We start from the raw sequence: 14,338 nt of genomic DNA, 5'->3' as shown, positions 1-14,338 counted from the left end.
TTTGTGAGACTTCAGCATTGCCATGGTCAACTGTATAAGTCTGCTCCATTCATTTGTGGATGGATGTTGGGCACACAAAACACTAGATTTTGATACTGAATCCTATGAATCCTGAGGCCGACATGTGGTTAGGTTTGAAAAAGAAAAGCATTTTGGTTAAAGTAAGACAAGTTTATGGTTTCATTCAAAAAGTTAAAGAAGACATCCTCTGTCATTATTTTGGTTAAACTTCCCTCACGAGATCGCAGCCTGATGACACCAACAGGGGTACATCATCAACAAAGAACACAGATACAATCCTCAAGCCACCAAATTTAACACTCAGTACAGCTGGACAGCACTTTGAGACTCTGTTCATGAAAATCACAAAAAGAATCCATGACAAAGCACAGACTTTCAGTTGAATGAACCAGATCATTTGCAAATCAACCTGGGTTCTCTTACTGTCAGATAAGTGCATGAAAATTAAGGTGAATGGGCACATCAGGACTACAGGAGACATGTCCTGCAAGATAATGTATCATGAAGCACACATCATCTCGACACGGTTCCAGGAACATGACAATTACCTCATTTTCATCTACTTACGTGCAGTTTTCAACTTTAAACCAAAATGTGCATGATTTTTGGAATGAGGTGGAATGGTATGTTCACAGCATGTTTAAAAATCATCAAAATGAGGAACTGTGTGGCCAGCGTTGCTGTTGTCAGCATCTTTTCTTTGAAGGATTCAGGCTGTTCTTAGGGGAAAAAGAAGTTGTGGGCAGCAGCATGGTGTCCCTTCTGAAGAGGACATGGAGTGCACATGAATCTATGCTGATGTTGCTGCTGACCATGATGTTCAAGTCACAACATCCTTACAACACATCCAAGAAAAGCTAGACACACACAGGCCATTACAACAAAAATACATTTAGGGCATTTGCTGGTCAAGATTTTTTTATAGATGAGGAGTGCAAAGGTCAATCAGGGATCAATCACATAACAAAACAGACGACAAAAGCAAGTTAGGGGAAGGAAAAAAAATTAAAGGACACAACATTTGCAAACAGGCAATTGTACTACAAATGTACTTAGGATGTACAAAGTTTTAGTCCAGCAGTGGGAAAAAAAAAAGATGGTTTAAAAGACAGCGCAGGGTAGGAGTGTCTTAGTTGGTCTTGTTTTTTTTCTTTCTTCCACTCAGAGAGCACAGCAGAGAGCAAAGACATGGTGGGCTGTTCCACATAAATTTAATTTATTTTGCTGTCTCCTGTCACTAATTTGCCGAGGGAAGGATTCTTGTCAAAAGGGTGAGACGGGAGGTTCTCGCTCTGACATGGGCAATTGATGCTATTCACTTTTTGAGTCCAGTTATAAAAATAAGTGGGTCCAGTGCAAGTCTGGGTAAATTAAGATGGGTTAGGTGAAGTGAAAATAACAATGTATGTTTGTGTCTTCTCTGCCATTTGACAGTTTGTTACCTGTTGACAAAGTTTTGATTGATTGTTTTTTATACAGATAACTTGTAGTTGCATCATTATTCTGAATAATCAGGAGTGTGTCTGTTGCACAGTCATCTCCAGACGTTCTTTGTTTCAGGCTCAGACTTGCAGTCTGTAGATAAACACTTCACTCTTCTGAAAATCCCAAATTCCCTTAGTTTTCTTTGTGTTTATCCATCTCCCCCTCCCATTATTTTTGTCTTACTCATCTTGCTAAAGGGTTAGTTTGATTTGTCTCGTGTTTAACACTTCATTCACTATTGCAACTGTCTTGCATGAGAAGACAGACAAATGTGGAGGAGAAAAACAAAACAGCAGCATCAAATGAAAAAGTCAGAAAAGCTTTGCCCTTCTTCTTTCATTGCTCATGTCTGTCTCTTTCTCTTTCTTTCGCATCCAACTCTGACTCATCAAAATCTTAGACATTAAGGCTGCTTTCTACAGTGCCCATGTCAAAAACAAGAATATCATGGGATTTTTTCCCCCCTTTCTCTTACATAAAGCCTTTAATAAATCGATAATGTTATTTTTGCTTATTTTTGTGGAGACGGATACAGTGCATACACATTGAATGTTCACTTTAAAGATGAATGCCACATTGCATTTGTAGCCTGAGTTTATTTGCAAGATTTGTCTCTCCTTCGTTTACTTTTTATGGTTATATATGTTAATTAAATAAAAACATAACTACATGAATCAGCACTGCTAAACCATTAGACATTAAACTCAGGCATTAAAGGAAAATTAGAGTATTTTTCAATCTGGATCTAATTCAATAAATAAATAAATAAATAAATATTTCTTTTTAGTAATGACAATCAGCCATGATGATGTTCTACTCATTACCTCTGCTGTAGAGATTTGGGAAATGCAGAATCTAGCAAAAGTTAGTTTGTGTGTATGCTGAAGAAATAGTAGTATAGGTAAGAAGATGGGTTGTGTCTGAGGGTTTCTGAAATGACAAAGTACACGCTTTGCAGAGATGGATCCACCTTATTATATAGTCTGTTATAGTTTGTTAGTTATAGCAACTTCATGGGACTGCTTTCTGTGTTTTCTTTTGGTAGTCTGAAATGTTTTCTGTGAGGTGAAAGTTTTGAGGAAAGCTGTAGGAGACGTGCTCCTTTTGTAGCCTGGCTTTGTTTTCTCAGATCTGTACATCAGAGGTGCAACTACCAGAATTTCCCTTTCAAAAGAAAAGTTGAACATTTTGGGGATTATTCACTTTGTTAAATAGGAAGCCATGGCCAAGAGGTAGTTGGCCTAGCTTAGCAGTAAATATGGAAGTGGGGGGAAACAGCTAGCCTGCCTCTGTCCAAATTTAAAATCAATCATTATATTATATCTAGTGTGTTTGATCTGTGCAGAAAGTGCAATAGCAACAAGTTGTGGTCATATTATGGTTGCATGATGTCCAGCATGTAACCCCCCTGTAAAAATGTTTTACTCTTACACTTCTGAACAGATTAAACAAACAAGTTACAACCTGTAAATGTGTGTGCATTAGAGGTGCTGGTTAGCATAGTTCTTAAACCTTGGACAGCTTCCAATTTCCTATGCTATGCTAAGCTAACTAACTCTAGCAGTCTCGATATACAATGCAAGCCTCTGCAAGAAAGTGAATGAGGTCTCCTGATTTGAAAACAGTGGATAAATATTCAGGGTTTCATTCTGCTGACCCTGTCATTTAACCTTGAGGTGCATTATCACAATTATATCAGGTTTAATTAGCAAAGAAAAAAGAGAAGTGTGGTCCGACTGCTGATATATTCATGAAGTTTGTTAGCTCAGTTTCTCCAGTGAGAGTTAACTGGTAATGTGGCTTGAGGAAGAAGTACCATTGCTATGGTTACCTACTCTTTATATACTGTGTACACAAACAGCGGTTAAACTGTGGGTGTTCCTCACAGGTGTCTAAACTAATTCAACAAGCTGAAATATCTAATTGGCAACTTGATGACATCAAGAACGCTTTCATCTTGTCTGTACACACACACACACACACACACACACACACACACACACACACACTACTTACAAAAACACATAAGCTGCTTGGACAGTATATTATCTGAAACTCACATGTACCCCACAGAGAGCCTGTGTTCTCACATTGTAGTCTGTTTGTTAGCCGACCTCCTTTGGTGTCCTGGGTCACTGTGTTCTATTACCGCACAGTATGCATGAAGTCGGACAAATACCATATCAACACCATATCAATAGGAAAAACAAACAGTAGCTCAGCACCCTGCTGCCATTTAAGACACAGTATGAGGTCTGTGCTGTGTGTGTATGTGTGGAGGGAGCAGGATAATCAAGGTTAGCACACAATTTTTCCAAGAGCTTGATGAAATTGAGAAGTGTGTGTGTCTTTGTGTACCACAGGTGAGCGTGTGAATATGCATAAAAATTGTGACTTCATGAGCATTTGTGATGTTACGTGCGTAGATGAGTGTTTCTGTTTCTGTGCATATTTGTACACACTGCAGATGTGCTGCGGTCAATGATTCATTGTCCTTCTGCAGCTGACTAGATCAGACTCTGTCCGCCAGCTCCATTGTGTCCCAATAACACCCTTGTCTCCCACTGATAATTATCTGCACGGCTGCACTCCTCCACTCTGCTCTTACTCTGCATCAGAATTGGAAAGACAAAGAGCAAGTTTGTAAAAGAGACTGAAAATTTGGTTAAGGAGTAAGGCGGGGGGAAAAAGAGAGCGACAGTGGGGTGCAATGGGGGAGGGTTGGGGGGTGGGGTGGTGGTGGTGGGGTTCAGGGGAGGGGCAGACGGTGGAGCAGAGAGACGAAAGGAGAGGAAGGAGAAATGATGATGATGAGTGTGGATAGGCAGGGAGAATTGCATCTTTTAATCTCCCAAAGTGGGAAGAAAGCGACCTGAGGCATTTGTGATTGGATTTCCTTTAAGTCCACAAGTAGGTCAATAGAGCTAGCATTGCTCATTAGCAAAGGGGGGGAACTGAGGCAAAAGTTTTAATGTCGATACAGTGAGCAACATTCATTTGCCCTTTCTTCAGAAGAGGAGGAGGGAGGACGGACGAGATGGAGCAGGGAGAGTGTTCTGGGATGTTTGGCTGTGTGGCTTTGTTGACTGTCTGAGAAGGGTGGATGAGATGTTGGAGCAGGCAGCAAGTAATGAAGTAGAGGGGAGACTTGCAAAAGGACATTTGAAATAAATATTAACCACGAGGCCTGTGAAGAAAATTAAGATTTCTCACTGTTAAAACTGAGAGGTTTTAATACGCCAACTGAAAATCATCAGAGGTCACTTCCTGCAAACATACGTAGTCTCATATTTATCAACTCTTACAATGACTGCCACCTACATAAAGGTGTGAATGAAAGCATTAGCCACTGGTTTTGGCATTTGGCTGAATAATAAACAAGTACTAAAAGCTTGGGATAATTCCTCCAGCACAGATTTCTTTCTGCACAATTAGATTTTGCTCTTAAAGCACAATTAGCAATACGGTGCCAAAGGCAATGGGAGAGAGGAAGGAGAGCTGGGGGGGATGCAATAAAAAGAAACAGAAAGGTTAAGTTGAGTGGAGCACAAAATGTCAGGATGTTTTTAAAACATTTATTGTGCCTGGGTGGGTGTTGCTTTCCAAGCTGCAAGAGCTTTATCCTAATGTCGTTCTACCTTTAAAATTAGTTGTTTAGAGCAGCTTAATTATGGTGATGATGGAAAGAAAAAAAATACTTAACCTTAATTACAACACACTTTTAATTAAAACAAACCTCACAATGCGAGTTTGGAAGAGGAGCAGCTAAAACTAAAAGACTGTCCAAACACACGTTTATTAAAGGGAGCAGGATTAGGGTGCCACAATACTGCATCCTGGGTATCTTAGGAGTTGATCTGTCATCGTTGCTGGCTCCTTGTTGAAGGTTTGGTGATCAACTGAGAGAAGTAATTACACACTAATCTATACACTATGCATCCATTGTTTGTGGTCCAGGCATTACTGATGTTGTGGGGACCTAAATCTATTTACACAGTCACATTATGGGGACCTATCTTCCTTGTGGGGACAAAAAGCAAGTCCTCACAACGTAAATCATGCAATTTTAAAATTGAGGACATGTGCTAAGGTTAGAGTGAGGTTGGGGTTTGAGGTGGGGTTAGGGTTAGACAAGTAGTAGTAAGTCATGGATATAAAACTCTGTGTGTGTGTGTGTGTGTGTGTGTGGAGGTAAAACAAGCTCCAAAAAGATTAATTCTGTTAAAAATCAGAAACCAGAGAAGACCTTGATGTGCGTGAAACTGTGTATAATTTCTGTATATTTTATTTCATGGTCTTTTATATTTGCATAATGACGGGTATTTACAACAGAACAAAACTATAGTCTGCTGAGATGAATATGGGCTGTGGACTGATGGACTACAGTCTTGCACTACTCATATAATTTGTACTGAACAGAAATTGGAGTATATATACAAAAAGTCAAGCACACATACACACAACAAGCATCTACACAATCAATCTTGCGCTCACTTTTACAAATAAATATTCCTAAACCTCCCTGTGTATGTGCACATGCACGCACACACGCACCTAATGTGCAAGGAGGTGATGCTGATGAAGCAGTGGCAGCCTTTGGGCTGAGACAGATGATGGATGGAAGGGAGTTGATGACTGTGTTGGGTGGCTGCTCACTCCCTTTCTTTTCCCCTCTCACCCCTCCCCATGCAGTGTCCCTCTCTCTCTTTGTCTCTCTTCCTATCTCTCCCTCTCTCTCTCTCTCTGTCTGTGTCCCTTCCTTCCTACACATCCAGGTCTTCCTCCTTTTTCTATGCTGATGAGTGATGGAGGGAGGATCTGCCCTGCCTCCCCTCTTCCTCCCTGCCACTCAGGGTGTCAGCATCTTCTGCATCCTCCAATGTTTGGACCCCGTACAATTTATAGAACCACTGTGGGACAGGTGAGGGCGAGGGAGGAGGAGACAGAGGCGCATACAGACATGCGGTCAGATGAATAAAGAGGGAAGGAGATGGAAAACGAGCGAGAGATGATGGGACAGATAGAGAGGCATGAAACACTCTATCTGAAGAGGAATCCAGAGACAGCTGAAATGATGAGACTTTACAGCTCCACTTTGACCGTATCAGTTTATCAGACGAAGATACAACTTCTACCCAGGATTCTCCAAGTTAATGATCTCTAAAGCCATAAGTTCAACATCAAAACTTTCATCGTGAGCATAACCCTAACATTGACCACATGGGAGACTTGATGTCAAACAACACTGACGCTGTAGTCACACTAGAAAGTGACAGCCAATTAAACTGTGTGAGATGGTTATTAGGATTAGCAGAGAGCAATTAAATGTTAATGATATAATGAATAATGAGCCCCCACTTCTCATTAGCAAACAGTTCTTAATTGTATAGGCCGCTACTAGCAACTGAAGTAGGGAGGGAATGAGCAAAAGAACAGAGGAAGGGAAATTGCAAAAAAGGAAAGAGAGATCAAGCAAGAAGAAAAGTGAGGGACTGGAGGAAGGGAAAGCACAATGGCTGCAGCGCTACTACTTAATTGTGATTTTTGGATTAGCACACATGATAGACACCTCAATCCAAAGTCCAAAGTGAAACAGGCCTGCCTCAATATACTTCCTGACATTTTGTATAGACCCAGGAGCAGGTTGCAGAACTCTGCAGCTGCTCGGGGAGTGCAAAACCTCTCTCATTTCCTGAAAACGCCCAGAAATCTGAGACAGCACCGGTAACAAAAGTAGTCTTCTCAAAAACAGGATTTTAATAGAGGGTTAGGGCCTGTTTCTTAGAAACATGTAGTATTTTTTTCTGAATAACCTATTTATTTATTTATTTTTTTTCCCCATTTGTTAGTGTTGAGGTGATGCTTTCTCCAATATGACAAGAGCGCCCCCATGAGGCAGCAAGCAGGAACCGCCGACTGTCCAGAGGGATGAGCATCACTTCGGGGACCTGGTGGCAGTGCACTGGAGTAGATTAAGAGGGAAAATTATTTATAAATTCCCCTTCAATTATTTATTGAGCAATTCCTCCCAGTGTTTACTCAGGGGTTATTAAATATTATGCTGCTAAGCTACTCAAAAGACAGAATCGTCAGAGGACATCCCGAGATACTTTTAATTCCAGCGCTCACATAACTCACAGAGCTTCCAGAAAAAGCGTTCTCAATGCAATTAAAGCAAAGGCTGCTCAATCAGTTCTCGCACCATTTCACTTTTGTCCTCCTCTTTTTCATTTGTGTTCAGCAAGGAAAATTTGCACACTATCGTGTGTGTGTGTGTGTGTGTGTGTGTGTGTGTGTGTGTGTGTGTACACAGACACACGTGTATGTATGGCTGAGGGGTAATGGAATAACTGTGACTCAACTGCAGCTAATCCGATCTGTCTCTCTTTCTCCATCTCCAGCCCCTGTCTTGCTCTCTCTATCACACTCTCTCAGTACATGGAGAGACAGACCGCTGTCTGCTGGCGCAGAGACCGTCAATAGTTTGTCCAGATAGTGGCAGCAGGCTTAGCCAGTGAGAGGAAATGTAGCCTTGGATTTTTTCCTATTTTTTCCTTCTTGGCTTCCACAACAAACCACCTAATAGGTTTTGGTAGGGGGGGGGAGAGAGAGAGTAGGTTTAACCTGATGAACATTACACAGCTAAAGCTGTCTAAATCATCCTGGCTGACACTGATAACACACAGTTCATCGTACTTGTGTCTCCTACAAATTGCCACTTGTACAAACACACACACACAGACACACATATACCTACACTCTGCAAAACAGGGAGTGACAAATTCACATCAAAATGACCCCACTTTCAGTCCACATAGACAAAAGCTCACATGGAATCGTGTGTTTGACATTTTTTCAGCCACTCTTCCTGCTTGTTGCCCCTTCATTCCATCTGCTCTATTCCCTCATGAGCAGGAGAGAAAAAAGCTGAGGCGTGTGTCTAGGTGTATGTGTGTGTGTGTGTGTGTGTGTGTGTGTGTGTGTGTGTGTGTGTGTGTGTGTGTCTTTTTGCTCTGGGTGGCTCACTTTACCAAGAGAAAAAAGGGGGAAAACACAAACCATAGCTATCATCCTTCTCCACTCCTTCTGCCTCTTCTCCCCCGCTTTGCTTTGCTATCCCTTGTGTGTGTGTCACAGTTTGTGTGTGTGTTCAGCCAGAGGGTAGAACACTTCACAAAGCAGAAAAAGACCAATAAGTTGGAAAAGAGGAAAGTGAGAGGAAGCAGTCACAGTAAAGAAAACTGTGTCGTCTACTTGATATTTGTTGAAATCAGAGCCACAGTCGAGATAATGAGTACGTTTTACTTTGTGTGTGTGTGTGTGTGTGTGTGTGTGTGGTGTCAATTTATGTTGACAAGGTGTGTACCAAATGACACACACACACACACACACACAGCTCAATCAACACACAGTAGAAAAAGCAGGTGGTCTCCAGCGTTTTCACGGAGCAATACTGACCCCTACTGAAGGAAGCCATTTTCCAAATGCACTGTATCAGTATCAGTGTGACGCTCATAATCACAGCATTTCATACCAAGCCTGTGAAAGCCCAGACTCAAGGAATAATAGGTTTTGAAGAACAAAGCATTGAGTGCTGCTAGAAATAGAGACCAATGTGAGAGACAGGTTTGGTTGTGTGAAGCAGAGGTGTGATGTACAGTATTTTCATGTACAAAAATCCTCAGTTCCTCACTGAACAATCAAGCATAATCACATTGACAGTTGATGCTATATTCTTACAAATGCATCAGTGTGACTCCACAATACTGATTAGAGTGGGTTTTAATGAACAACTACAGGGAATGATTGTCTTTGAAGATTGCCCCTGTCTTTTCTCCTTTGTTCTCTCTGTCCTCTCACCAAACCTGTTAAAGGCCACGTTTATCATGTTTGGTCTCACTGGTATAAACTTTTAATGACCTCCGTCCTCTCCCTCTTCAAAAGCAATGATTGTTCAGGAGTGTGAGCTGGGGTGTATTTCTCGCGCTGTGCTTGAGGAGCACTGACGACATTTGCAAATGGCAGTTTGAGAATTCTGCAGCCCCTCTTTGCTGATTGAACCTCTAATGTCAGTCTGTTTTTGATTTGTGGTGCCATGTGTGCATGAGCCCGACTCGGACAGGAAGACTGGTTTGCTAAAATACCAATAAAAATGAACAGTGTATGGGGCCATGTCTGCTTAAAATCTTTCAGTTTATTAATAAAGGGCTGATAATGTTTCATCTTTTTCATCTTTACCACAGAAACCACCGTACCACTGTGTTATTGAGTGTTTTAGGAGAATATTAATTGTAGATAAAAATATGACTACAATTTTTTTTTTTTTTTTTCAAAACAAGTGCTGACAATCCGATGCCTATTTGTCCCCGAGTAGTGGATTCAGTCCTCTTCTCAAGTTGTATAAAGCCCTACTAAGATAAAGGGGCCGTCTGTGTGTAGCCTGAAAGTCAAAAACCAGGGGCGAACTGTCTGAAAATCACTCAGCTACTTTATTGATTTCTTTACTTATTGCTCTGTTACTGTATTGCTCTGAGTGCAAAATAATAAGTTAAGACATGTTGATAATTTGTCATACTTGATTGAACCTGATTGAACCATTTCTAGCACTCGGTTGAAACATGTTTATCAAAATAAATCCCAGGGTTCACTCACTGCGGTTTTCAGAACCAGACTTTTCCAAGTGGTGTCCTTACAGGAATTTAGCAGCAGAGAAATATGTGTTATATGTGTCTTGTTTGTGGTGAAGTTTTAATAAATAATTACATTTCTTTCATTAATTTAATTTCAAAGTTCTGACTGAACAGAATCCTCCCTAAAAGTCTGATTTCTTTCATCATAATTGTTAGCCATGCTAGTGTTGGGGCTCTAGGGATAGCAATGTTGGTCAGTCAATCCACCACAATTGTCTCAGACTGAAATATCTCATCGACTACTGGATGGACTGCTTTTAAAATTTGTATAGATATTTGTGATGAAGATGAATCTTGATGAGATGAAGTGATTTGATTATGCCATGACTTTTCATCTAGTGCCACCAACACGTTTACATTTTTTCAATTTTTAGTGAAATGTCATGAAAATTGTTGGATGGATTGCAATGAAATTTGGTACAGATGTTCATGGTGTCCAGAGGAGGAACCTAATGACTTTATTGATCTCCTGACTTTTACAGCCACCAACAGTCAAATTAAGCCAAGTCAAATTTTATTTATATAGACCAATTTCACAAATTTGCCCAAATGGATCAGAGTTTTCACTTATTCTGTGAAAAGAAGTCGCTTCACAAAGTATTCAGCCCCCTTCAGTTTTAAATGAGTAAAATTGCTATTTGGCCCATCAATATACACTTTTTTATCAAATCAAGACTCAGAATCTCTCATTTACAGAAGTATTCAGACCTATAATTCAGTACTTCAGGCTCTTTGGCAGCCTAAAAATTACAATTTTAAGTCATCTTGGATAGATTTTGGTTACAAGCTTTGCACACTTTGGATTTGGGCAGTTTATCCCAATGATCCAGGCAGATCCTCTCAAGCTCTGTCAGACTGGATGAGAAATGTCTGTGAGCTGCCATCTTCAGGTCTCTCCACAGATGTTCTGTGGGGTTTAAGCCTGGGCTTCAGCTGGGCCGTTCAAGGACAGTCAGAGATTTGTCCTGAAGCTACTCCAGCGTTGTCTTGGATTTTTGCGACAGGTCATCGTTGTGCTAAAAGGTGAACCACTGCCCCAGTCTCAGGTCGCATGCACTCTGGACAAGTCTCCCTTGTCCTTGCTGCTGAGAAGCCCCCGTCCCCCCCAAAGAATTATGCTGCCACCACTGTGCTTCACTGTAGAGATGATATTATCCAGGTGGAATTATTACATAAGAATCTTTTTTTTCCTTTTTTACATTTTAAATGAAAATGCACTTTGATGGAGACAAATTCATGTAGAATGTTGAACGTGCACTTCTGTCGTGGGTGGACATCTCAAGTGCTTTGAGGCTTGCAATGATGGTCAGTAAAAGAAAAAAAAAAGTTGTTTGTGCTAAAAGGAAATTTTACCGTTACCACACACGCACTCAATTAGTCCACAAACAAAGGACAGAAAGGACAGGGCTTAAATCAACTCGATAAGTGTAAATATATTTTAAAATCCCTAAGTGTTCTGTAAATGCAGAGACAGAAGTGTCATCTCAGTTTCTTGACAAGAAGACAGATAAAGTAGTTAAACAGAATAATAAAACAGCTGCCTTATGACAGTGGCGACAGGAGCCACTGTGTTTTGGGAGCGTGGGTGGGTATGTGCCTACAGCTAAACGAGGGGAAATAACGAGTCAAAATGGCACTTTTCAATGTTCTGGATCCTTGTAGTGCCGCTGCTACTAACTCAACATGAGTAATCCTATGCTATGGTGAATATAGGCACCACAGGAACAGGGTGCACTGGTGTGTTGCAGCTCAATGACAATAAAGGCATTGATCAACACCCCCAATTGTTCACACAAGGGATTTCCAGAGCAATGATGTGATATGGGTGGAGGTCAAACATGTGGATTGGCAGATGAGAGGGGAGCAGGAGGTCAAAGTGAAAACAGACCAAGAAAACAGGTTGTATGAACCAAGGGAGATGGGGGGCTGAACAAATGAAGACAAAAAATAAGAGAAATCTAGAGATGAAATATAATCGACAAATATGATGAAAACACAATATAAAAAGGGACTTTGAAAAAACAGATTCACAATTGCAACGGTACTGACACAGTCAGGTTACATTAGCTTGGATGCCAATGAGCATTGAAAAACCAACAATAACAGTTTGGAAAGAGAAGGTTTTCAGGAGCAACATCCGACAATTAACAGAGTTCCAAAGAACAAAAGTAGTCAATGCCCAAATGCCACTGATTGATTAGTGAAAGTGCATAATTATTCAGTGTGTGGGAAGAAGTGTCTTGACTTTCCAAATGCACAAATACTGTATCCATGAAAATGTAAGGAAATTGCATCAGCAAAGAGCAACAAAGGTCAGTCAGAAAATTACAGTCTTGTGACCACAGAATTGATCCACAACCTGTGTGTGTCAAACTGTACTGGATTTGTATGCAAGCCCGATGCACATAGACACATTGATTAAAGAATAAAACCAAGTACTGGGAAATTTTTTTTTTTAAACCACACATATAACACTCCATAAATAAATAAAGATAAACAAAATCTTTTGCATGATCTTCATGGTCAAAGAATAATATCCCACAACACTTTGTTTAAAATCAAAGTTGGATTGAAACTGTTTTGTTATTAGCAAGTAATAGTATTCAGTGGTTACAGTATTGCTTCTAAATTACATCAGTGGTAAAACATTACCTAAGCATTACCCAATCAAGGCTCAGTTACCAATCCTGCACAAGTTGGAAACTTGTGCAATGCCAGACTCTTAAACCCCCCAGATATTCACTGTATATCAACTGGCTGTACATAATTTGATTAGCTCCAAAAATGTTTTATTGTTTGTATCAACATCAACTAATTATTTATTACCAAGTCTTGGTAATAGCTCTGTGTTGCTCTCTGTTAAACTCTAGGTTTAAGAACTTAAAACTATAACACTTGATAGGAGCCATCAACATGTTATCAACTTATAGTTATATGTTGTTATATGTGTTAGTAAACAATTGCTTATGATATGTGCACGTGGATTAATTTGTAATCATGTTTCTGGCAACCTTACAAATGTAAGCCACTGTGTTCACTAGCTAGTTGCTAAGTTGTGGGTTCATTGTTTGGTGATGGACAGGTAGTGTGAAGTGGGTTCTTCAGAGCTATAAGAGGCTCCATGGCTAGGAACTAGCCAGAAACTAACTCAGAAACACTAATCCCTACCATCTCAGAGAAGCCTGTAAAAAGCCCGGGGAAGATCTTCAACAGCAGTCTCTGGGATACAGCATCCATCAAAAACACCTGCAAGGAGTTGGAGGGGTGGTTGAAAGAGGTCGACATGATGGGCCCTCCAGAAAAATTCAAAGCATGGATCTACCAACACGGGATTCTGCTGAAGATCGTGTGGCCATTTCTCCTGTATGAATGCTGCAACGCTGAGAGTCCAGCGATCCTAAAGTCATGGGGGCAGGGGTAGCAGTCAAGACCGACAGGAAGTGGAGAGGAGAGGCTGCATTTGAGCAGGCAGAGTCATGGCTATGCCGTGCAGTACTGGTGGGAACAGCTAGAGGAAGGGCAGGGCTAAGAATGATTGCAACCCCTTGGTATGACATGGCCCAGAGAAAAGACCGGCAGCAGCTGATCTAGAAAAAAAGTGGGAGTTGCTGCGCAACTGTTGCAGAGAGGAAGATCTCATGGACTTACCCCTGGAGGTCAGAACCACACTGCATCAGGTTCTTGGTCAAGGCTGTCTATAATGTCCTCGCTAGCTTATCCAACCTGTATTGTTGGTGCTTGGTAGATACACCAGCATGTTCCCTTAGCCAGAAGAAGGGGAACTTTGAACACATCTTGAGCTGCTGTCTGCAGGCTCTGGTGGAAGACTCATATCGCTGGTGGCATGACCAAGTTCTCAAGACCATTGCAGAGACCACCTGCAGTGCCATCACCAGCTGCAGAAGGTTAAACCCCCCAAAGCAGACCTATCAACTTCATCAGAGCTGGAGAGAAACCAAGAGCAACATCAAAGGCGACATCACGGCTTCTCAATAATTCACAGGACTGACAACTGACAGAGGACTTGGGAAGGCAGCTCAGGTTCCCACAGTATATCATTAAGCCAACACTCAGACCTGACATTGTTCCAGTATCAGAAACAACTAAGAACATTGTTATGCTGGAGCTGACTGTGCCATGGG

The sequence above is a fragment of the Trachinotus anak genome, unplaced genomic scaffold, assembly GCF_046630095.1.
Source record: "Trachinotus anak isolate AG129_WGS33_773 ecotype Australia unplaced genomic scaffold, CSIRO_AGI_Tana_v1 ptg000019l, whole genome shotgun sequence".
Taxonomy (NCBI): domain Eukaryota; kingdom Metazoa; phylum Chordata; class Actinopteri; order Carangiformes; family Carangidae; genus Trachinotus; species Trachinotus anak.
This window is presented reverse-complemented; position numbering follows the sequence as displayed.